Consider the following 23,190-nt stretch of genomic DNA (forward strand, 5'->3'; position numbering starts at 1 on the left):
TTTGCTGGAGAAACAGAAACAGACCAAATAATTTATTTGGTTCCTGCGATGGGGGGTGTCCCTAGATGTTTGCTGGAGAAACAGAAACAGACCAAACAATTTATTTGGTTCCTGCGATGGGGGGGGGGGCCCTAGATGTTTGCTGAAGAAACAGAAACAGACCAAACAATTTATTTGGTTCCTGCGATGGAGGGTGTCCCTAGATGTTTGCTGGAGAAACAGAAACAGACCAAATAATTTATTTGGTTCCTGCGATGGGGGGTGTCCCTAGATGTTTGCTGGAGAAACAGAAACAGACCAAACAATTTATTTGGTTCCTGCGATGGGGGGGGGGCCCTAGATGTTTGCTGAAGAAACAGAAATAGACCAAATAATTTATTTGGTTCCTGCGATGGGGGGTGTCCCTAGATGTTTGCTGGAGAAACAGAAACAGACCAAACAATTTATTTGGTTCCTGCGATGGGGGGGGGGGTCCCTAGATGTTTGCTGAAGAAACAGAAACAGACCAAACAATTTATTTGGTTCCTGCGATGGGGGGTGTCTCTAGATGTTTGCTGGAGAAACAGACCAAACGATTTAGTTGATCCCTGTGATGGGGGGGGGGTGTCCCTAGATGTTTGCTGGAGAAACAGAAACAGACCAAACAATTTATTTGGTTCCTGCGATGGAGGGTGTCTCTAGATGTTTGCTGAAGAAACAGAAACAGACCAAACAATTTATTTGGTTCCTGCGATGGAGGGTGTCCCTAGATGTTTGCTGAAGAAACAGAAACAGACCAAATAATTTATTTGGTTCCTGCGATGGAGGGTGTCCCTAGATGTTTGCTGAAGAAACAGAAACAGACCAAACAATTTATTTGGTTCCTGCGATGGGGGGTGTCCCTAGATGTTTGCTGAAGAAACAGAAACAGACCAAATAATTTATTTGGTTCCTGCGATGGGGGGTGTCCCTAGATGTTTGCTGAAGAAACAGAAACAGACCAAACAATTTATTTGGTCCCTGCGATGGAGGGTGTCCCTAGATGTTTGCTGGAGAAACAGAAACAGACCAAATAATTTATTTGGTTCCTGCGATGGGGAGTGTCTCTAGATGTTTGCTGAAGAAACAGAAACAGACCAAACCATTTATTTGGTTCCTGCGATGGGGGGTGTCTCTAGATGTTTGCTGAAGAAACAGAAACAGACCAAACAATTTATTTGGTTCCTGCGATGGGGGGTGTCCCTAGATGTTTGCTGGAGAAACAGAAACAGACCAAATAATTTATTTGGTTCCTGCGATGGGGGGTGTCCCTAGATGTTTGCTGGAGAAACAGAAACAGACCAAACAATTTATTTGGTTCCTGCGATGGGGGGGGGGGGTCCCTAGATGTTTGCTGAAGAAACAGAAATAGACCAAATAATTTATTTGGTTCCTGCGATGGGGGGTGTCCCTAGATGTTTGCTGGAGAAACAGAAACAGACCAAATAATTTATTTGGTTCCTGCGATGGGGGGGGGGGGGTCCCTAGATGTTTGCTGAAGAAACAGAAACAGACCAAATAATTTATTTGGTTCCTGCGATGGGGGGTGTCCCTAGATGTTTGCTGAAGAAACAGAAACAGACCAAATAATTTATTTGGTTCCTGCGATGGGGGGTGTCCCTAGATGTTTGCTGAAGAAACAGAAACAGACCAAATAATTTATTTGGTTCCTGCGATGGAGGGTGTCCCTAGATGTTTGCTGAAGAAACAGAAACAGACCAAACAATTTATTTGGTTCCTGCGATGGGGGGGTGTCCCTAGATGTTTGCTGAAGAAACAGAAACAGACCAAACAATTTATTTGGTTCCTGCGATGGGGGGTGTCCCTAGATGTTTGCTGAAGAAACAGAAACAGACCAAACAATTTATTTGGTTCCTGCGATGGGGGGGGGGGGTCCCTAGATGTTTGCTGGAGAAACAGAAACAGACCAAACAATTTATTTGGTTCCTGCGATGGGGAGGGGGGTCCCTAGATGTTTGATGAAGAAACAGAAACAGACCAAACAATTTATTTGGTTCCTGCGATGGAGGTGTCCCTAGATGTTTGCTGAAGAAACAGAAACAGACCAAACAATTTATTTGGTTCCTGCGATGGGGGGGGGGGGGTCCCTAGATGTTTGCTGAAGAAACAGAAACAGACCAAACAATTTATTTGGTTCCTGCGATGGGGGGGGGGGGGGGTTCCTAGATGTTTGCTGAAGAAACAGAAACAGACCAAATAATTTATTTGGTTCCTGCGATGGAGGGTGTCCCTAGATGTTTGCTGAAGAAACAGAAACAGACCAAACAATTTATTTGGTTCCTGCGATGGGGGGTGTCCCTAGATGTTTGCTGAAGAAACAGAAACAGACCAAATAATTTATTTGGTTCCTGCGATGGGGGGTGTCCCTAGATGTTTGCTGAAGAAACAGAAACAGACCAAACAATTTATTTGGTCCCTGCGATGGAGGGTGTCCCTAGATGTTTGCTGGAGAAACAGAAACAGACCAAATAATTTATTTGGTTCCTGCGATGGGGGGTGTCTCTAGATGTTTGCTGAAGAAACAGAAACAGACCAAATAATTTATTTGGTTCCTGCGATGGAGGGTGTCCCTAGATGTTTGCTGAAGAAACAGAAACAGACCAAACAATTTATTTGGTTCCTGCGATGGGGGGGTGTCCCTAGATGTTTGCTGAAGAAACAGAAACAGACCAAATAATTTATTTGGTTCCTGCGATGGGGGGTGTCCCTAGATGTTTGCTGAAGAAATAGAAACAGACCAAATAATTTATTTGGTTCCTGCGATGGGGGGTGTCCCTAGATGTTTGCTGAAGAAACAGAAACAGACCAAATAATTTATTTGGTTCCTGCGATGGAGGGTGTCCCTAGATGTTTGCTGAAGAAACAGAAACAGACCAAACAATTTATTTGGTTCCTGCGATGGGGGGTGTCCCTAGATGTTTGCTGAAGAAACAGAAACAGACCAAACAATTTATTTGGTTCCTGCGATGGGGGGTGTCCCTAGATGTTTGCTGAAGAAACAGAAACAGACCAAACAATTTATTTGGTTCCTGCGATGGGGGGTGTCTCTAGATGTTTGCTGAAGAAACAGAAACAGACCAAACAATTTATTTGGTTACTGCGATGGGGGGTGTCCCTAGATGTTTGCTGAAGAAACAGAAACAGACCAAACAATTTAGTTGATCCCTGCGATGGGTGGGGGGGGGGGTCCCTAGATGTTTGCTGGAGAAACAGACCAAACGATTTAGTTGATCCCTGCGATGGGGGGGGGGTCCCTAGATGTTTGCTGGAGAAACAGACCAAACGATTTAGTTGATCCCTGCGATGGGGGGATGTTTGCGTATTGGTTCCATAAAAGATTTGCTCAAATTTCAGTTCCTTATCATGCTGATTACGTTCTCAACCTGAAACTCAAAAATCTTCTTGTGCAGGAAACAGACCAAACAAACTATTGGATCCTGTTGTTTTTCCCTATAAGCATCGTCTCATTGAATATCTTTAGATTCTATTGCCATTGAGTAATATCTTTGACGTTATGTCAAACAAAAAAGGTAAAGTACCTCGCGATCTATAGGGCAAATGATGTAAAGGTTATCTGTTTCTACGGTCGACGGTTATCGAGGGTGTCATGTGGCCAGCACAGCGACCAACCACCTTTACTTTCTCCAACTTATGTCAGGTACTCATCAGAATTGAGTGGACTAGGGAACGTCCTTACAACGTCCAAAACTCAAAATCCCAGTCCGAGATTCGAACCAGAGACCCCTCGCATCGGAAGCCAAAAGCGTTTTACACTTGTACCAGACACACGGAGTGAGTTGATATAAGCTTTGTAATAAAAAAAAATCTTAATGGTCAAACCTGAGTTTTGTGTGGCAAATTACATAGTAATTATTTTCACAAAGATTGGGCAAAGATATACATAAACTGTCAAAATGCAAGGAAAATCGTTTGAGCCTCTTTCGAGATCCGTAACCAAGTTCCAGGTTCGCCCATATTTCGCCGATGAAGAATTTGCAAGCTGATAAGAGGAATTGTAAAAAATGAATAATAAATGCACAATGAGTATACGGAAATAAATGCTAAACGTTCGTAAGTCTACTGCATTCGGCACATCTAGTGCATTATTTCCCAAACTGTGTTCGGTGGAACCCGAGAGTTCCGTGAGACCTGAAAAGATGTTCCACAAACTACTGAAATAATTAACTAGTAGGCCAGCGCGTGAATTCACCTCTCTTTAAAAAAAATAAGCAAAGTGTTCTGCTAAATACTCTGAATGTGCGAAGTGTTCCGATGAGGAAAAAGTTTGGGAAACACTGATCTAGTATATGAGTCAAGAGTTCATTCGCACTGTCTATGTGCTAAACAATATAGTTCCATTATAATAAATGAATAAATCAATGAGGCTTTAAGTCTTCACATTAATGCGTCAATGCTAATACATGCCATACGAGTTCTTTAATAAATACATTAGATGTAGCCGTATCATTGAAAAAAAAAAAATTTTCTTTGTTTTAAATCCTAGCCAATGACTTCACTGAATTGATAAAAGGCATGGTTAAACCCCCCTGACAAATTATGTAGCCGTGCAACTAAATCTACCGAACCAATGATACTGTGTTTTATAAGACTGGAATTAGACTTGATAAGGTTCTAAGTTTTTTGAGATATGGAGCCACATGTCATCAACAAAAGGAAGTTTTTTGAGGTATGGAGCCCCATGTCATCAACACAAGGAAGTTTTTGAGGTATGGAGCCCCATGTCATCAACACAAGGAAGTTTTTTGAGGTATGGAGCCCCATGTCATCAACACAAGAAAGTTTTTGAGGTATGGAGCCCCATGTCATCAACACAAGGAAGTTTTTTGAGGTATGGAGCCCCATGTCATCAACACAAGGAAGTTTTTGAGGTATGGAGCCCCATGTCATCAACACAAGGAAGTTTTTGAGGTATGGAGCCCCATGTCATCAACACAAGGAAGTTTTTGAGGTATGGAGCCCCATGTCATCAACACAAGGAAGTTTTTGAGGTATGGAGCCCCATGTCATCAACACAAGGAAATTTTTGAGGTATGGAGCCCCATGTCATCAACACAAGGAAGTTTTTGAGGTATGGAGCCCCATGTCATCAACACAAGGAAGTTTTTGAGGTATGGAGCCCCATGTCATCAACACAAGGAAATTTTTGAGGTATGGAGCCCCATGTCATCAACACAAGGAAGTTTTTTGAGGTATGGAGCCCCATGTCATCAACAGAAGGAAGTTTTTTGAGGTATGGAGCCCCATGTCATCAACACAAGGAAGTTTTTCTTTGCGCTTCTTCAAAGGAGTGAAAATATTCCTGGAACACTTGAACAAGTGGGGTCACTAAGCTATAGCTTTTGACTATAGGTAAATCCAGTACTGTTTACATATGAACTCAGACTTGAGTTAGCACGCATGTAATTACAAGTATATACGCATCCCAAGAGATGTTTCTGAATCTGTTACATCAAGAATTATTTATTGGACAACAGTTATCAATGTCAACTAGAAATATAGAGAAACAGAAATCTAAATATCAATGTCAACTAGAAATATAGAGAAACAGAAATCTAAATATCAATGTCAACTGGAAATATACAGAAACTAGATCAATACGTTTTTACTATATGATAAACCTACAAAAGACTATGTACTTTGAAAATATTCATTCAAACCACTGGCAAATGTGTTTATAAAATGTTATACATAGTAAAAACAGAGGCCAAAGAAAAATAAATAATTTAGAAAGCTACGAATGTCTATTACAGTAGTGGACCAGAGTAGGTCTCAAGAAAATTCCCCAAAGACAAATGTACAGTACAAAAATATGATATCGCTAGATATAAAAAAGCTCAAAAGGTCAAAGGGTATGTTGTGTCTCTTCAATAACTTGGAGAAAGTGACGCAATGTGACGAACTGGTGATAGATGTTAAACTATTACTAATGACAATGTCTTTGTTTCCAAAAGTCAAGGATGATTGCAGTGTTTCACATGACCACGCAAACTATAGATACACTGTGCACAGAACCTTTGAAAATGGTTTACATGTCAGCAAAGTTTTGTTGTTGTTGTTTTTGTACGGTGTTGTCATTTCAAATGTAGTGCCCATTGGAAGCTAGGTTTCATTTTTAAAAAATGTAAGAAAGAAAATATTTGGGTACAAACAACAACTAAACATCACAATACTTTGTCTGCAAGTAACATTGATATGAACTTAATATTGGTCAGTACTTCAATTAGAAAGTAATGAAGAGATTTTTGAAAACCAGATAGAAACAAGTACAAACAATATTTTATTTATATTGTATGGAAATCAGGACAGCGCATTTAGTAGCCTCGGGTTGTTTGGATATCAGGACAGCGCATGATTTGGTAACATTAAGTTGTATAAAAGTTCCCTTTTCAGACCTTGCGATCTATAGGGCAGATAATGTTAAGGTCATCTGTTTCTTTGGCTAACGAGCAGGGCCTGTACAACGACCAACCAACTTTAGTTTCCCCAACTAAAGTCATGTACCCATTAGAGCTCTCAGTAGACTCGGGGGCGTCCTAAAATTCCCGAAAATCAAAATCCCAGTCTTCACTGAGATTCGAACCGAGCAACACAGGTTCGGAAACCAAACGCTTAACCACTCATTTACCGCGCCCCTTAAGTTTAATATCCCACACTTCCATCTAAACAAGTTAATGCATGTATGTGAACAAAATAAAGAGAAAGAGACCTAGATTTAAAAACCCAACAAAAACCAAAGATTGTGTTTCAAGGGAGACAGAGCAAGAAGGATACAATCTGAACTGGTTCCATGAAGACAGATCCTCTGGGGAAAAAGAATAAGATAGCAAAGCAAAGGAAAAAAACAACAGGAAAACGTTTATTCTCAAAACGATAGCGCTGTCAGGAAAAATCTATTTTCTCAAGAGTCCATGACGGAAGGTCTTCTTGCTTTGATACACCGGACAGTTCCATCTTATACTGCGTTAGATTCCCATATGGGCTCAGCCATGAAATTGCTGTCTCAAGTGACCTGCACAGCTGTTAGGAAACACAATTAAAACCTTGTTGTTTTTTTCTGTTCATGTTTATTTTTACTTCGGAATTACACCATAGTTATCAATGTCAACTAGAAATATACAACTAGAAATATACAGTAACTTCATTCTAGTTATCAATGTCAACTAGAAATATACAGTAACCTCACTCTAGTTATCAATGTCAACTAGAAATATACAACTAGAAATATACAGTAACTTTATTCTAGTTATCAATGTCAACTAGGAATATACATCTAGAAATATGCAGTAACTTCACTCTAGTTATCAATGTAAACTAGAAATATACAACTAGAAATATACAGTAATTTCATTCTAGTTATCAATGTCAACTAGAAATATACAACTAGAAATATACAGTAACTAGAAATATACAGCAACTAGACTCTAGTTATCAATGTCAACTAGAAATATACAACTTGAAATATACAGTAACTAGAAATATACAGCAACTAGACTCTAGTTATCAATGTCAACTAGAAATATACAACTAGAAATATACAGTAACTAGACTATTTCTCAATGTCAACTAGAAATATACGTAACTAGACTCTAATTATCAGTGAACTAGAAATGTAGTGTATGATTTATTTATCAATGTCAACTAGAAATATACAACTAGAAATATACAGAAACTAGACTCTAGTTTTCAATGTCAACTAAAATAGTTTACTTTGCCCCTAGCAGTTTGGTGCAAAGCACAGCTAAAGACATTTACATTGTGCTAGACAAGGGACATAAAACCGTAAGAGGACAAAACTACTGAAAAAAAAATGTCTCTTAGCACCTTGGAACTGTCTGTGGCAGCGCTCTGGACTGAAGTGTTCAAATGTCAAACACCGCCGATAGAAACAATTGACATTAGTGTGCGCTGAACGAGGCAATGGAACACTAAATGATAGTCAGCACACCAAGAGGAGGGGAGAGAGAAAACGTCAGAGAAACACAGAGTAGGGTAGGGAAAGGTGGGGATAGGGGCTGGTTAAGGAACAGAGAGAGAGAGAGAGAGAGAGAGATTGAGGAGAAAGAGCGAGTGAGAGAAAAAAAAAACAAGAAAGAGAAGACGAGAGTCAGGGAATGTGACTATTGGGTGATGATGTCCAAGACCAGAGGCGACATAAGACAGTGAGGACGCTAGATTAGTTTACTTTCTTATAAAATACAAACAAAAATACCCACCACCCTTTTTTTCCCAATCAACAAATGTACAGATCTTTCATAACTTGAGAATAGTTTAGCTGAACAAGGAAGCCAAGAGATGAACACAGAGACAGGTATTTAATTAAAGAATCTTGGTCAAGCCAACAACTTTTTCTTTTTTTTTTTTTTTGAGAGACTTCGTTTTCCTTCAGGGAACAGTACCAGGAAAAAAAGAAGAAGAGGCAGACAGAAGTAGCGACAGGAAGACAATGTAAAAGAACGAACGGGTCTATCATCGAACGAGATTCTAGTCAAGGCAAAAGACAGGGAGGAAGGAGAAAGACGGTCGACAGATCATGTATTGTGCCCCAAAAGGTTCAACAGACTAACGGATAGATGAAGGTGAAGGTAGTTTTAACAAAGCCTCAACTCTGTCTAGTACACACTAATACACGTTACTTCTCAACTCTGTCTAGTACACACTAATGCACGTTACTTCTCAACTCTGTCTAGTACACACCAATACACGTTACTTCTCAACTCTGTCTAGTACACACTAATGCACGTTACTTCTCAACTCTGTCTAGTACACACTAATACACGTTACTTCTCAACTCTGTCTAGTACACACCAATACACGTTACTTCTCAACTCTGTCTAGTACACACTAATACACGTTACTTCTCTACTCTGTCTAGTACACACTAATACACGTTACTTCTCAACTCTGTCTAGTACACACTAATACACGTTACTTCTCAACTCTGTCTAGTACACACTAATACACGTTACTTCTCAACTCTGTCTAGTACACACTAATACACGTTACTTCTCAACTCTGTCTAGTACACACTAATACACGTTACTTCTCAACTCTGTCTAGTACACACTAATACACGTTACTTCTCAACTCTGTCTAGTACACACTAATACACGTTACTTCTCAACTCTGTCTAGTACACACTAATACACGTTACTTCTCAACTCTGTCTAGTACACACTAATACACGTTACTTCTCAACTCAGTCTAGTACACACTAATACACGTTACTTCTCAACTCTGTCTAGTACGCACTAATACACGTTACTTCTCAACTCTGTCTAGTACACACTAATGCACGTTACTTCTCAACTCTGTCTAGTACACACTAATGCACGTTACTTCTCAACTCTGTCTAGTACACACTAATGCACGTTACTTCTCAACTCTGTCTAGTACACACTAATACACGTTACTTCTCCCACTTCCGAGTCTCGGATCAAGTTGAAACTTTGCCCAATTATTCATTGTCGATGATAACACATAAAAGAATACAAATAGTAATACTTAATTTGAACAAAAAAATTAAAAATACTTTTTTAACAAGACAATAACTCCTTTATTCAGCTTACTGAGCGATTGTTTTTCTCTTAAAAATTAAAATATGTTTTAAAATCTTTTTTCCCCGACCCCTTACCCCCCCCCCCCCAGAACGTATCCTGGTTAAGCAAATGTATAGATCTAGTACACCTTTTAATATTCCAATAATAGACATTTAGATCTAGACTTAGAAGGCAATGCTCAAAATTTTCCAGAACATTAATTTATTAAAATCTTGAATCAATAAAGCCTTAAATCGGTAATTTCCGAACGCGATAGTCCTTTCAAGAACGAGATAGTCCTTTCAAAACCGATGCAGGATCTAGACCTAGATTTAGTTTCAAGCCAAATTTACATTTTTTTTTTTTACTTTGAAAATTTATAACGGCCGAACTAAAGTTTTCCCCATGAGGCCAACGAACAAGTAATTCTTTTCTCAGCGATATTTATCAATGTTTAAATTTATAGGAAAATCGTTAGAGCAATTTATGAGATCAGCGTTCACCCTCCATGAAGGAATGACTTAAATAGAGGTATTGCAAAAAGAGTTAATAAAAGTAGATTCTAAGTGATTGTTATCATTCTAAATCAGAATGTCTCCAGTAGGGAGTGCTACGTTTGCTAGCATTGAACTCTGACAGTTTCTCGTTGCAGTCACTTCAAACCAGTTTGTATTTTCGATACAATACCCATAAACTCTTGAAACATTTCAACGGAACCAAGTTTGCTGAGTGGCTCAAATTGTAGTTGGTAGCTGTTTGAAACAGAGCTAACATAAACACATTTCACACACAAACAATTTCTCCCTGTTGCTCGACCAGCACACAAAACAGCACAACTTAAGACCCGACAGTCCAAGAGTTTTTGTTTTCAACAGACCTCTGCAATTACTGGCCACTCAAGGGAGCGGATCAAATAGAAATCCATTGATTGGATTCATTTCACGATCCATGGCCAGTCTGGTCTACAACATTTATTGTATTACATTTAGTGCTGAGCTGTGTCCTGTTGGTCAGATGACTGGAGAGCAATCACTTTGCTAGGGGAAGTTTCCGGAACACTACGTTTACAAAGTTTTAAAAAGAAGGCTCTGAAGGCAGGAATTTTTGACTAGTTTTTAAACTGATGTTAGTCGTGTGTCCCGCTCAATGGGACCAAATACATACATTTATCTTTACGAAATTATAATAAGTGGCACACACAAGTGTATTACTAGTGGCCTCTCACTAAAGAAATGTAATTGTGTCTAAATGTATTATTGTATTTTACTCTGTATAGGTAGTCAAGACAGAAGGGCGATGACAGTAAGTGTGTAATGTTTGCTAAGATAGATCGTTTTTGGAGATGTGGAATGGTCGGTATTGAAAATGTGATCAAAAGTTTTGCGTATCAGAAAAGTTCATTTTTTTTACCTATAAAGTTATATTTTAACCGAACCTGGACCTGTTTGGAGTGACCACATATATAACATTTTGACCATAGAAATATATAGACTGCCTTAGACTGGTTGACAGGAATTGATATCAATTGGTGAAAGACACATTTTTATGCAAATATAAGAAACTAGGATCTTTAATTCTGAAAATAAATATTTGCACTCATCTACATCTATGTTTTGAAGGTTTCACTGATCTATGGCTGACGTCTCATCGCTTCATTTTTTGTTAGAGTTAGTTTTTATGAATATTCATCTGAACGCCCCAAAAAGCTAAACTTAATACAATTTTAGAACAAAAAAAATGAACATTATAGGAACACCTAGATCTATAATAATACAGAAACTAATTCTTTATATAAGTAAAGTAAAGTTCCCCTTTCAGACCTTGTGGTCTATAGGGCAGATGATGTAAAGGTCATCTGTTTCTGTGGCGTACGGTTAACAAGGGTGTCATGTGGCCAGCACAACGACCAACCGCCTTTATTTTTCCCTAACTAATGAGCTGGGTGGACTCAGCGGCGCCCGAAGATCCCCAAATTTAAAAATCCCAGTCTTCTCCAGGATTTGAACCCCGGTCCCCTGTTCGGAAGCCAAGCGCTTTACCGCTCAGCCACCGCGCCTCCAATTCTTTATATAAACCAGGTCTATTACAATACACAAAACTGCATAGGTTGTTCAATACTTGTACTTTGTGAACTCATTGTTCTTGAAGAAAACAACAACACCGTGCATCCAGCTGAAGAGAACAGCATCGACGCCAAGCTCTCTTATAGAACTAGCAAGCATGACATAATATAAGCCTGGTTAATAAAGCATTAACAACCTTTGTTCTCCTCTAGGTCTTTCGTTGTGCCTTATAAATGTACTATGCGGCCTGTTTCAGAAAGAGCGACCGGTCTGGCTTACACTAATAGCGCATTAACTATTCCCGTTTCTCTCAGCCAACACATGTGACATTGATCTTCGTAATTCCAAACAAAGCAGAGATTATTTATAGATACCATCTATTGTAACCGAATGATTTTGTTGCTAATGGCATTATCCCATTCTAGAATAAAGAAAACAACTGTGCACAGAATGTGACTAAGAAACAGTCTTGGACATTATTATGTTTACAAAATTCTGAAGCAGTTTGATGGTGACTCTTATAATTTCACAGTCCACAGCAGCACTTGCAAAACTCAATACAATATGTTAAGACAAAGGCTTAGCCCTCGACACCAAAATCAGTCTGATGCGCTCCGTGGTCATGTCCACATTCTTATATGCTTGTTAGTCTTGGACGCCGACTGCAGAGCTAGAGAGGAGGATGCTATAGAAGGATCCTAGGTATCACATTTAAAGACCGCATCACAAATGAAAAGATTAGAGACAGGGTTACTACAGCAAGTGACCCCAAGAGAACCTGCTAACTATTGTAAAAAAAAACTAAAACTATATGGCCATTTTTACAAGGTCTTCAGGACTCGCAAGGGGCCTTCCTTCAGGGAGCAGTACCAGGAAAAAGAAGAGGCAGACAGAGAAAACGACGGGAAGACAACATAAAAGAATGGACGGGCCTGCCATTGAAAGAGGTTTTAACTAAGGCTAAAGACAGAGAGGACTGGAGAAGGACGGTCGACAAATCTAGAGTGGTGCCCCTACGGTCCAACAGAGATAGGTGAAGGTGATAAGGAAACACGAACAGATCACATCAGCAGCACAATGATGTGTTGGGCCAGTGTTGATGTGAAGAAGTGATCTCTTCTAATGTCACGTTTTGTGTACAACTAACAGCGACACGCGACACGGACAATGCAAGAGCTTCTAATGGTACTATGATTGTATAGTGTTGATGGCACTACTAATGCAGGGCCACTGACCTATATCCATTAGGAAATGAGCTACTCGATAAGTCATGAGGACAACGCCAATGAAATGTTTACAAATATTTTGTCATCTCTAGCTCCACTCTTACACTTCTATTGATAGACAGTGTCACTTACAATAAAATCTTTGTGTATAAAGACTTAATTTAAAAAAAATTAAAAACATTTGAAAGTTGTTCCTGTCCTACATTTAAGAGAAAAATTCTACCTCTAATGAAACTAATATTTAATCCTATCCTTTTTTTTTATTAAGGCACAATTCAGATACCACTGACCAAAGCACAAGAAACAGTACATTGAAAACTTGCCACTAAAAGACTTTGATTGTTCACAGCTATAGGACGCGCGATGGAAAAAAAAATATTTAACGCCATTACATAATACCCCTAGTACCCGGATACGCATTGCCTGAGGTTTGAAAAGGCTGCCATTTTTACATCACGCTATTCTAACACACACACAAAAAAAAGACCTTGGGAATGTTACTTGTCACTATATACGTATCTAAACACCGAAGAGAACCAACATGCAAGGGGGGCTACTTTGTTACGATATAGAATCATGAAGTTTGTTAAGGTCATTGTGAACTGTAGGAAAAGGGGAGGAGTCGACCTTTTAAATGGTGGGCAATGAGAAGTCTGCAAGGGTATGCAAATAACTTGTAAAAGAACAAAAAAAAAAAACAAAAAAAACATGGAAATAAAATAGTCAACGATAACGCCTTTAATCTCTAGATCTGGCTCAGTGCTTCACTGCATCCTAAAGGGGATTGCATAGATTGTCAATTACGTATTTTTATAAATCGAAAAATAAAAAAAATAAGTTATATTATTAAGTCGATATATATATATATATATAAATATATATATATATATATATATATATATATATATATATATATATATATATATATATTTATATATATATATTCATACACCTGTGGTTACTATCTTCTCTATATTCCTTCGGGAGATAAAGAATAAGCAAGAACCGGATTTCTGTTTCCCTGTATAGGTTTCAGTCTGTAATAAGCGACAAAGTTCAATATCACAAGACTCATAATGTGACTCTGACAACATATACCACTAATACAAACGAAGGATAAGTCCGTAGTTTCTAGCGATCTCATTGACTTGTGACGGAGTATAGCTTACGAGGATGCCAGGCATGCAATCACAAACTTTTCACCTAAACCAGTGTTTCCCAAAATTTTTCTTTAACTGAACACTTCGCACATTTTGAGTATTTAGCGGAACACTTTGCTTTTTTTTTTTTTTTTTAGAGAAATTAATTCACGTGGTGGTCTTCTATTAAATTATTCAATTAGCGAGTGGAACACCATTCAGGCCTTGCGGAACTCTAGGGTTCCGCGGAATACAGTTTGGGAAACACTGACCTAAACTATAAAGTGCCTCCACTTGGAGATGTTTGGAAACGAATACAGCAACGAAAATGAGACTAAATCTCAGGGCTTCGAACTCTGGCACATTGGTTCCGAACCTAAGTCATTTAAAAACGATATTCAAAAATAAAGGATTGCAAAATAAAAGTATGTCTCACTGAGTTATAATAAGCTGTTACGACCAAGCGCAACATCTACTGTAACAAAGCTTATACCAACTCACTCTGTCTGTCTGGTAAAAAGTTTGTATATGTTATTTCTCCTACACCCATTCTCGAATCAAGTGGAAACTTTTTAAACAATTATTCAACGGCATAGAGTAGTATAGACAAGACATGAATAAAAACAAACAAATTAACTGAACGCAAGGGAAATTAACCCGTCGGTATTCACAAGTATGGTTAAAAAATGTTGGGTTAAGTTTCCTTAGATAATTGTACACGTTATTTCTCCCACACCTACTCCGGGATCAAGTTGAAACTTTCAACGATTATTTAGTGTACCTAACAAAACATGAATCCATTTACAAATTAACCAATTTGTTAATTATTTACTGGTAACTATTGTAATTATTTTGTTTCACATCGAATAAGGGAAATAACTTCTACATCATAGAGATATAGTTGTAAGTGCGGAGTTCTTTCCCTTAGATAGGTTTATTTTATTGTGCTTGTTCTCTTTAAACCCACTAATAACCAGTAACGGAGACTTGTCCTTAAAAGCCGTTTTCTTTTACTTTATATTCCCTCCAAGCATTTCAAGGCGTGTGCAAACAAACGTGAATACACAACCAAACAAACAAAAAATGTCAGCTCTGAGAGCAATGCTGAGGTACGCTAGCTTATCGATCTTGTTTATTCTCCCCACGATTTCCAGAATGTATTTGTTCTACGGTAATACTATACCCATGTTATTGTCCCCACCCCATTACACTCATATGATTCCATTTAGATGGTCGATTTGAAATGTCACAGCAATAAAATTATTTCGCAGCAAAAAAGTTTTTTATAGTTGATTAAAATTGGCTTATAAAATTGTGTGTGTGTGTGTCTATATCTATCAATCTATATATCTAATATATATATATATATATATATATATATATATATTATATATAAAAATAAAATATATAAGACAAGCCTAATTTTATATATAAAATAAAATAAGGCTTGTCTTAGAGTACGAAGATTAGTAAGGAATGCAGTATTCCCTGTGGCTGCGCAGCACCAGCTGTGACCTACATATTTTGCCACAACCAGGGCAAGCATAACCACTGTCCGCAGATGGCGATTTAGATTTTCTTTTCGCCGTCTGCGTCTATCCTCGGCAGCGGATTTTCTTTTATTCTCAAATGTGTATCCCGCGGCCTTTGTGAGTGACCTCCAGCTGTCTCGTTCCGAGGCCGCATGCAACTATGTCAGCTAAGGCAAGTTGGCGCCTAAGCTGGTCTTTGAAGCGTTTCCGTGGGGTGCCTCTGTTACGTCGGCCACCATTTAGCTCACCATATTTATACAGGCCATTTTTAATAACATATGGATAGAGTTGTGGGTATATATATTATATATTATGTTTAATTATGTATGTATGTAAGGTTTCTCCATGTATATGTACCCGGTATGTGAATTTTCCTATGCGTGCGTGCGGGCGTGTGTGTATTTGACTTAAAAGAAGGTCAAATTTTTATTTCCAATCAACCGTTTTCAAAATTTACAGAAACAATCTACGTATTTTTTTTAATGTAAACATCAGAGACATTGAAGACTTCATCCAAGAATCAAACCAAAGATGTTGTCCTGAATATTCCAAAGAGAATTCTGTTATCTGAGATGAACTCTATCTTGGTAGCAAGGCTGGAAGGATTAGTCCTCCCGTAAAGCAATGGCAAGATTCTGTTATCAGACGGCTGTACTATTTAAGACTATCTAATTAATAATACTATTTCTCAATGGACATGATTTAAGCAGTTATACAGCTATAGTAACATTATCAGAATGTAACTCAGCAATGAAAATATTAACCTAATGTAATCCAGCAATGCAAATATTATTTTAATGAAATAAAGCAATGAAAACATTGACTTCTTTAGACAACCCAATAATATCAGCTTCTTTATTAGAAAAAAAAGAATCATCTTTTTTTGCTTTCTATCATTAAATGTCATCGCGTGACTTTGTTATGTCATTGAGAAATACAGCAAAAAGCATTACACAAACTTACTATATCATCTAGACATTTACCTGAAGCAAAATGAATGGCTTATTACCACAAGGTTTTATTGACTTTATAATCATATACAAGGCACCATTGTATGACCATATTCATTTAAGAGGGGGGGGGGGGGTTTAGAGAGAGAAAGTAAAAAAAAAAAAACAAGAACAAAACAACTATCGAGTGTTTTCTCCAGACAAAAATTTGAGAGATGTTGATTTGTTTTTGTTTGTTTTTTCATTTATATTTCTGACACCCTCCCCTCTCCCACACATTTTTAGATTTCTCCGTTAAAACAAAAAGAAAATATTTGAATTATTTTGTTTCATTAAAGATCGCATGTGTATTGACTAGACCAGTGGTTCCCAAACTTTTTTCTTAACGAACACTGCACACATTCTGAATATTGAACGCAATACTTTGCTGGGTTTTTTTTTAGAGAGACACGCAACACACACGTGATGTAATACATAATGGGAAGGAATTAGTGTATATATATTCAGCTTTCCATTTGTTAGTGTACAATTAAACGTGCCTTACATAATTCTGGTAGACCGACCAGCTATTTACTTCAATGAACATATCTAAGAAGTGAGACAGTAGTTTCTAACTTGATCAATAGAGGCACGGCTATAAAATGTATTACTATGTAGATCACTGTATGCGAAATGTCTATTATATATGTGTACGTGTGAAGGAAATGATGAGCAACAGTATTCGTCAGTGCACTAGCCAGGAGAGATTTAGCCATATTGATTACACGACACGAGATACACTATGCTATCACTATATTTGATGGATGGGCCAAGCTTTATCACTATGCCGCATTCTTAATGAGTAAGAAAGCACAAGTATATTACATCCTGCCCTTGCTCTATATAGTCAGAGGCGTTGTTTAGTAGGTGTTCGAAAAAGAAAATAAAAAAAAGGTCAACCCCATTAGACCCTTAACCCACAGGCTGGATTTCTTTTACTGAACAGCAATGTCAGATAAGTCATCGCGGCCCTCAGTTTGATTTAAATAGCATCCGTTATCGGGCGTCGATGTCCTTACTTCTAAACAGGCGAGGCCCAAAGCAAAGCATACCAAAGGAGTAGCTTCATAACTATCAATGAAGTAATAAAGGACATAAACTATATGAGATAAACTAGATGATGCAAGCTGAATAATGCTTGGGTCTCTAAACCGACACAACATGCAATGGCCTATTACCCATTAATATTCCACCAGGGTACCTTGTCTGATTTCCCTTTCATGTCCATTCATCATCATCAAACTCTATTTGAGTGATGGGTTGAGAGGTTCAAATCTACTCTAACAAAAGCCCTGGACAGAAACCCTGCTGTTTTGCGTAGCACATGCCCAATTATACAAGCCCCCCACTATGTCAACACATTATGGAAGGAGACTTATCAACCGTCGAGCAAGAACCACCATTACTGTAACTGAAGTCTCCACCTTTCAAGCTGTGTTCCAAGTATTAAAACACAACTGGAAAGAACTTTTCAACTAAGGACATGGAAAAAAAAAGGGTGAGTGCTTACAGACACAAGGAGTGTGATGATTTTAAAAGTATGTACTCCTTCCCAACTAATATCAAGAATTTGGGAAGAAGAAGTAATACCAACAGAATGGGAAACGGCTCTTATAACCCCAATACACAAAAAAGGATCCAAGTTAAAGTGCTGTAATTACAGAGGAATCTCTCTACTAAATGTGACTTATAAGATACTGTCTAGGCTTATAACTAAGAGACTTGGAAAATATTCAGAAGAAATCTTAGGTGACTACCAATGTGGTTTCAGACCCAACAAATCCACAACCGACCACATCTTCACACTAAGATGTATACTAGAAAAATGCCATGAATACAACATACCAATCCACCAACTCTTTATAGACTATAAAATGGCTTATGACAGTATCAGAAGGAAATACCTATATGACACACTACAGGATTTTGGAATACCCAATAAGCTGACAAGACTTATACATATGACATTAAACAACTCAAAAAGCAAAGTCATAATACAAGGAGAACACTCACGGGAATTTAGGATTAAACGAGGATTAAGACAAGGAGACGCACTTTCCTGAATGCTTTTCAATTTAACACTGGAGAGAGTTATAAGAAATATACACATAAACACAAGGGGAACTATTACTAACTACTTCAGGAGAGAAAACATGGGTCCACAACCAACAGGGACGATATACAGCCAACCTCTACAATACCTTGCTTATGCCGATGACATTGCCTTATTGGGTAAAGAAACCTCTGACATCGCTAGAGCCTTCATACAACTAGAAGAAGCATCTCGACCAGCAGGACTTGAGGTCAATGACAGTAAAACCAAGTACATCACAATGACAAGAGACAATCAAACAGAGGGACAAAATATCAAAATCAAAGACCACGAATTTGAAAACGTCCAAACTCTCAAATATCTAGGAAGTACTATTAATTTCAAAAATGACCTACTAACAGAAATAAAGGAAAGATTAGCAGCAGGCAACAGGGCATTTTATAGCACCCACCATCTACTTAAGAGCAAAATGATTTCAAGTAAAACCAAGAAAATAATATACAAAACTATAATAAGACCAGCAGCAATGTATGGAAGTGAGACCTGGACACTGACAAAGACATCTGAAAATTTACTTAACACTTTGGAAAGAAAAATCCTTAGGAAAATCTATGGTGCCATACAGGATGAAACAGGGTGGAGGACACGCACTAACCATGAGTTATATCAATTATATGAAGACCCACCAATAGTGAACGAAATAAAAAAGAACAGACTACGTTGGGCAGGTCACCTTGAAAGAATGTCAGACAACAGAGGGGCGAAAATCGTATACAGGCAAAAACCAAAAGGCAGGCGACCCAAAGGCAGACCCCGAATGCGATGGATAGATGACGTGGAAGCAGATCTGAAGCAGCTTGGGGTTAGGGCGTGGAGACGAAAGGCCCAGGAGAGATCTGAATGGAAGGATGTGTTAAAGCAGGCCAGAGCCCTCCATGGGCTGTAGCGCCACTGGGATGGATGGATGTACTCCTTCCCCGTTAAGCCAAGCCTCTTTTAGGGAAGATTTAAAGATTAAGGTTGCGAACCAAGCTTGATATTTAGAATGAAAGGAATTTTAAATAAGCCACAAATGTATGTGGAAGGGGGGGGGGAGATGTCCAAGAGAAACAATGGCAACTGTCCATCTGCAGCAAGAACCCGATCAGCTCTTACATGACCTTTGAGACTCAAAGGGAAAACACTTTCAAGGAATGCCGCAGACGATGAAAAAAAAAGAACTTAAGCAGACCCAATCAGACTGTAGCTATCCTATCAGACTGTAGCTATCCTATCAGACTGTAGCTACCCAATCAGACTGTAGCTATCCTATCAGACTGTAGCTACCCAATCAGACTGTAGCTATCTATCAGACTGTAGCTACCCAATCAGACTGTAGCTACCCAATCAGACTGTAGCTATCTATCAAACTGTAGCTACCCAATCAGACTGTAGCTATCTATCAGACTGTAGCTACCCAATCAGACTGTAGCTATCCTATCAGACTGTAGCTACCCAATCAGACTGTAGCTATCCTATCAGACTGTAGCTACCCAATTAGACTGTAGCTATCTATCAGACTGTAGCTACCCAATCAGACTGTAGCTACCCAATCAGACTGTAGCTATCTATCAAACTGTAGCTACCCAATCAGACTGTAGCTATCCTATCAGACTGTAGCTATCCTATCAGACTGTAGCTACCCAATCAGACTGTAGCTATCCTATCAGACTGTAGCTACCCAATCAGACTGTAGCTATCCTATCAGACTGTAGCTACCCAATCAGACTGTAGCTATCCTATCAGACTGTAGCTACCCAATTAAACTGTAGCTATCTATCAGACTGTAGCTACCCAATCAGACTGTAGCTACCCAATCAGACTGTAGCTATCTATCAAACTGTAGCTACCCAATCAGACTGTAGCTATCCTATCAGACTGTAGCTATCCTATCAGACTGTAGCTACCCAATCAGACTGTAGCTATCCTATCAGACTGTAGCTACCCAATCAGACTGTAGCTATCTATCAGACTGTAGCTACCCAATCAGACTGTAGCTATCTATCAGACTGTAGCTACCCAATCAGAATGTAGCTATCCTATCAGACTGTAGCTACCCAATCAGACTGTAGCTACCCAATCAGACTGTAGCTATCTATCAGACTGTAGCTACCCAATCAGACTGTAGCTACCCAATCAGACTGTAGCTACCCAATCAGACTGTAGCTATCCTATCAGACTATATCTACAAAAATGATATGCAAAGTAAGTCAATCACAAGAGTTCGTGCCAAATAAAATGCTTGCAATTTTCTTTAGTCCTCAGACTCGAAGTCATTTGCATTATTGTTAATCACAATTTATTTTCAATCCAATTTTGTTTCTGTCTCCAATTAAATCAGTCTCAACGCGAGGCAAACTATTCAGGATTCGTTTGTTAAACAGAGAAAGTGTGATCCGTTTAGTGGTTTAACATTCGGTGATGCATTTCAGAACCTTATGGAATAGTATAATAGAATAAGACAGGGGGGGGGGGGGTTAATCTTTTAGACTTTTTTATATACTAAAGACTTTATGAAAGAAAGACAGATTAATAAACAAGAAACACAAACTAAATGGGCTCAAATACCAACAACTGCCTAAAAAACATTTTAAAGTCTACACGTAACTTATTTACCTGATGACTGTTACACTTAAACCAATGTAGGAAATACGAGCAATGCTAATGTACACAGTTCCCACACATAAGACGAATTCCACAAACAATCAATACAATAACTGATGCTGGTCCCAGTATCCGTATTGGTTTAGTTGCGCGTGGGAAAAAATAACACCAAAACAATAGAATCAGCCATCCGTTAGAATCAACCAGCGTTATGTTAACAGCCTCCGTTGATGATTATTGTTGGTGTTTTACGAGTACACGAATAACCGAAAAGCTCCAGAAGTGACGTGCTAGTAAAGAAATTTATTTTTTATTCGGACAGACTTCAATAAATCTTGAGAAGTGAGAGAGACAGGAACTTGTGTCCAAAAGAGCTGTTAAATACAGGCGATGCCGAGTCCAGGACCTAAGCACATTCGACCAAGTATTCTGCGTGTTTCACTAGGCGAGCTGGGGGGGGGATTATTGAAATCATTGGCGAGGGCGAGAGAGACTCGATGGGTGAATGCTTCATACGACATGGGAAGAGGAGGGGGAGGAGAAAAAAAAACAGTGAGTAGAAAAACAATTGATGTGGTTGGCGGTTGGATGGGAGAGGTAAATAATTAAAGATGAGAGAGGGTGGGTGATGGACGTACGGATGAATGACTCACACGACAAATATATAAACACACTCTTTTTTTTGTTTTGTATTGGGGAGGGGGGCGAGAGAGATGGTGGACAGAATTTTTAACATATATGAACCTGGCAGTGTCTCAGAATTGATTGAAAATTTAGATTCATAAAACGTACAGATAAACCATTTACTGCTTTTGACTTTGAAGCCAGAGAATACAGATACATTTAAACGCGACGGAAAGTGTCTAGTACAAGCAGTTGGATTATTACTAATACTAGCGCATACAAAACATTATAAACAGTAATAAGCTTGCATCAACAAAACAGTGGTGTTTCTTCCACATTATTTTTAAACAAGTGAATTACTTTGTAAATGTTAAGTCTAGTTAAGTACAGTTGACTATTGGTAGACCGACACTTCATAATCCAACACAGTAATCCGACGTGGCGCGGTAAAAAAATTTTGAATAATTTTATTTTTTTACTGTATTACGTATATTTAGAATGTATGTAATTTTAATTTTAAACATTGTAATTTAGTACAGTATGTGAAATATAAAGTCACGTGTTTTGCATTTTTTTAGAGCAATTAATTTTTCTTTTTCATTTATTCAGCTTGTTTCACTGAGAGTCTCAGAAAAAATCTTATTACATCATAAATAGAGTTTTCTTAGCAAATTAAAATAGGCGTAATTCTCTGAAACACAGCTTTAATAATCCGACGCTTTCGATAATCCGACAACCCTCCGGTCCGGTAGCTGTCGGACTATCAAGAGTCCTACTGTAAATATAAATAGAAAGTATAAGTAGAAAGAATGGTGAAAGTGCAACAGCGACTGATGATAACATGTGCCCAACCTGTGACCGCAGCTGTGTAGCAAGGCTTGGCCTCTAGTGACATGAGAAGTTGCATAGGGAGAATATTTTCTCTAAAGAAGTATACGTATACACATATACAAAGAGCAGGAAAGAGCGGGAAAAAGAGAGAAAGAAAAAAAAAGAGTAAGACAGTAATAAAGAGAAATACAAAGAGGGAGAAATAAAGACAGAGTAAGAGAGAGAAAGTGTGTGTGTGAGAGAGAAAGAGAGAGGAGCTAAAAGAAGAAGATTTTCAGACTCTGTCAATCTATTCCAACATATACATATTAATATGGGTAAAACTTGTGTAAGTTGTAGCACTGTGTCACTGAATAATGTACTACGTTTTAATCTTCTAAATCAGCTAGGTTACTAACAATGAAGTTCAGGCTTCTAACTGTCAGGTAGGTTACTAACAATGAAGTTCAGACTTCTGTCAGGTAGGTTACTAACAATGAAGTTCAGGCTTCTGT

At 38.3% G+C, this 23,190-nt stretch overlaps 1 protein-coding gene across 4 annotated transcripts in view; it reads right to left on the bottom strand.

Annotated features, from left to right (window-relative positions):
• The window catches only part of LOC106056162 (rabphilin-3A-like), a 146,532-nt gene that overhangs the window by 85,028 nt on the left and 38,314 nt on the right, over positions 1 to 23,190 (bottom strand). The window contains exon 1 of one of the 4 annotated variants that reach the window (XM_056007066.1): positions 21,254 to 22,035. The exons of the other annotated variants lie outside the window; for them this stretch is intronic. The gene's annotated coding sequence lies outside the window, so the exon portion shown is untranslated. Of the gene's footprint in view, positions 1 to 21,253; positions 22,036 to 23,190 lie in introns of those variants that run through there. 4 annotated transcript variants of the gene reach the window in all.

Source organism: Biomphalaria glabrata, chromosome 12, assembly GCF_947242115.1.
Source record: "Biomphalaria glabrata chromosome 12, xgBioGlab47.1, whole genome shotgun sequence".
NCBI classification, from domain to species: Eukaryota; Metazoa; Mollusca; class Gastropoda; family Planorbidae; genus Biomphalaria; species Biomphalaria glabrata.